Here is a 2,743-nt window from a genome sequence, read left to right as displayed (position 1 = left end):
CAGCCAGTAGTACGATAAATGAAAAAATGCAAAGGGTGTTGGAAAAAATCCAGGATACACCATAGAACGGTCATTTTCCCTACACAAGTTTAATATTAAGTGATAAACGTCGCCGTTTCACTAGAAAAGTACGTAGAAATATGTTTTAACTCCTTCCAATATGCCACGGAAGCCTTGTCTCAACACTAAGACATCGGGTAAGTGGTGTCATTTAAATTTATACAGGTATTTTATCCTCTATTTTTAGCCTTGCTCTTTATAACAGTACTATAATAATAATAATAATAATAAGTAATAATAATAAGTTTATTTACAAAAGTATATGACAAACTTAGAACAAAATACATTACAACATAAAATCACAACATGTATAAAACATGAATAAAACAAATCAAAATTACAAAACAATGATATAACAGAACTTATGTAAATAAACTAGTAAGTCACTGAAGCGGCTACTACCGCTTGTGCGTGACTATACAGTGAACAATACACTTCTACATATATTTATCAACAGATAATATAAAACACTTCTTTACAACACTTAAATATCTATAAAACACTAAACTTAATTTTTTTGACTTATGATGTTATGAAATATTTCTCTGCCTCTTTCATGAATCCATAGCTTTACTTTATGCTTAAAAGAGCTATATACATTTATATTTTTAAGATTATTTGGTAAAATATTATACAACCTTGAAGCCAGATAGTTAAAATTTCTTTGTCCTATTGTTTTTACAGACCTTGGATTAACATAATTGTCTCTGTTTCTAGTACTATATGGGTGATTTATCGATTGCGGAATTAAATATTTTTTTTTATAGTTTTTTATTAAAATATTATAACAAAATAATTGACGTACATCCATTAAACCGCTTTCTCTGAATAACTGGTCGCTAGGGTAAGTAATGGTTTTTTTATATATCAATTTAATTATCCATTTTTGAATAATATTTAAATTTTGTAGGTGGCTATCAGATACTCCACCCCAACCAATTATACCATAATTCAAGTGTGACTGTACTAAGGCATAATATAATATTTTTAAGTGGTACGTATCTAAGAAGTCTCTTAAATATTTGAGTCGAGGTAATAATCCTCGGATTTTTTTTACAATATTTGCTATTTGTAGGTTCCACCGTGCATGTCTGTCTATAATTACACCCAGATATTTTATAGACTCTTCTTCAGGTATATTTGTATTCTGATCAATAATTAGTGGACCCATATGAGGTAAACGTGCTGCATAGGACGTAAATGGAAGAAATTTGGTTTTTTCTACATTTAAGGTAAGTTTATTTTGCTCAAACCAAGCTTTTATATTTCTGAAATCTTTTTCTGCTTTTATTTTTAGGTCTGACCAAGATTCTGATTCATACCACACAGCAGTATCATCAGCAAAACTTAGAATGGAACCATTTACGTTAAGGGTAAGTAAATCGTTTATGTAGATTGTGAATAATAGAGGACCCAAAACCGTTCCCTGTGGAACCCCATAGGTAACGGTTTCTAGATTACTTCTTACCCCACCAATATTTACTTGTTGTTTTCGGTTGCATAGGTAGCTTTTTATTAAATTATGTACATTTCCTCTAATTCCATAATATTTTAGTTTTTCAAGAAGTATTTTGTGGCTGACTGTATCGAATGCTTTAGAGAGATCAACGAAGATGCACAGTGCAGGATTTTTCTTATCGATAGCATTATATATATATGATGTCAATTTGTAAATGGCATCCTCCGTTGACCTTCCTTCCCTAAAGCCATACTGCCGATCTGATATTAGTTTATATTTTTCTAAAAATTTAACAATTCTTTTTTTTATTATTTTTTCTAAAATTTTTGCCACATTAGATATTAAAGAAACAGGTCTATAATTAACAACTTCCATTTTATCTCCACTCTTATATAAAGGCTTGATCACTCCAATTTTTAATATGTCTGGAAAATAACCATCTTCAAAACATTTGTTTATTATGAAAGTTAACGGAACAACTATTTCATCTGCAATTCCTTTTAATGTTTCAGCACAAATTTCATCATGGCCTGGAGATTTCTTCGATTTTAACTGATTAATAATTGAATTCACTTCATCACAATCTGTATAATGTAAATACATAGTATTTTCCAACATATCATTTATCTTATGTGTACTTACATTTTTAATTTTATTTGCATAATTCTCGCCCAGTTTACTGTAATATGAATTGAAAAAATTTGACATTTCATATTTATCTGTTATTATTTTATCACCACTAATTTTAATTTCATTTATTTTTATTTCAGATTTAGATTTATTACATATTCTTTTAATACTCTCCCATAACAATTTAGATGAGCTTTTATTTTTTTCAATTTGTGTTTTAATATAATCTTTTTTTGCTTTTGTTATCAATGCATTTAGCTTATTTTTGTATGTTTTATACCTAATTTCTAGATTTCTGTCGTTTTGGTTTATTTGGTGTTGTTTGTATAACTTATTTTTTATACTTATAGACTGTATAAGAGCACTAGTAATCCAAGGTTTACGTTTTACTTGTTTGCCAGAGATTTTAATCACTTTAGTGTTTTTATTAATGTAATATTTGAGAGTGTTAATAAATGTTTCTGTAATAGCATTTTTATTATTTTCATTATAAAGCCTTTCCCATTTTTCATTCCGTAATTCAGATTTCAAGTTTTGGTAGTTAATATATTTTTTGTAATGCGTAACGTCTATTCTTGATTTACTTAAAAAAAT

General features: G+C 28.1%; 1 long non-coding RNA gene across 2 annotated transcripts; it reads left to right on the top strand.

The window, feature by feature from the left end:
* Positions 1-378: 378 nt before the first annotated feature.
* Positions 379-2,278, top strand: LOC111693187. 2 transcript variants are annotated; one of them, XR_002763364.1, is made up of 5 exons: positions 379-904; positions 971-1,054; positions 1,136-1,292; positions 1,358-1,433; positions 2,032-2,278. It is a non-coding gene; the product is annotated as an uncharacterized LOC111693187 (long non-coding RNA). The 2 variants fall into 2 exon arrangements; XR_002763363.1 differs by having other exon boundaries at positions 379-1,054; positions 2,032-2,277.
* Positions 2,279-2,743: the final 465 nt, after the last annotated feature.

Source organism: Anoplophora glabripennis, unplaced genomic scaffold (assembly GCF_000390285.2).
Source record: "Anoplophora glabripennis isolate ALB-LARVAE unplaced genomic scaffold, Agla_2.0 scaffold119, whole genome shotgun sequence".
NCBI classification, from domain to species: domain Eukaryota; kingdom Metazoa; phylum Arthropoda; class Insecta; order Coleoptera; family Cerambycidae; genus Anoplophora; species Anoplophora glabripennis.
This window is presented reverse-complemented; position numbering and strand designations above follow the sequence as displayed.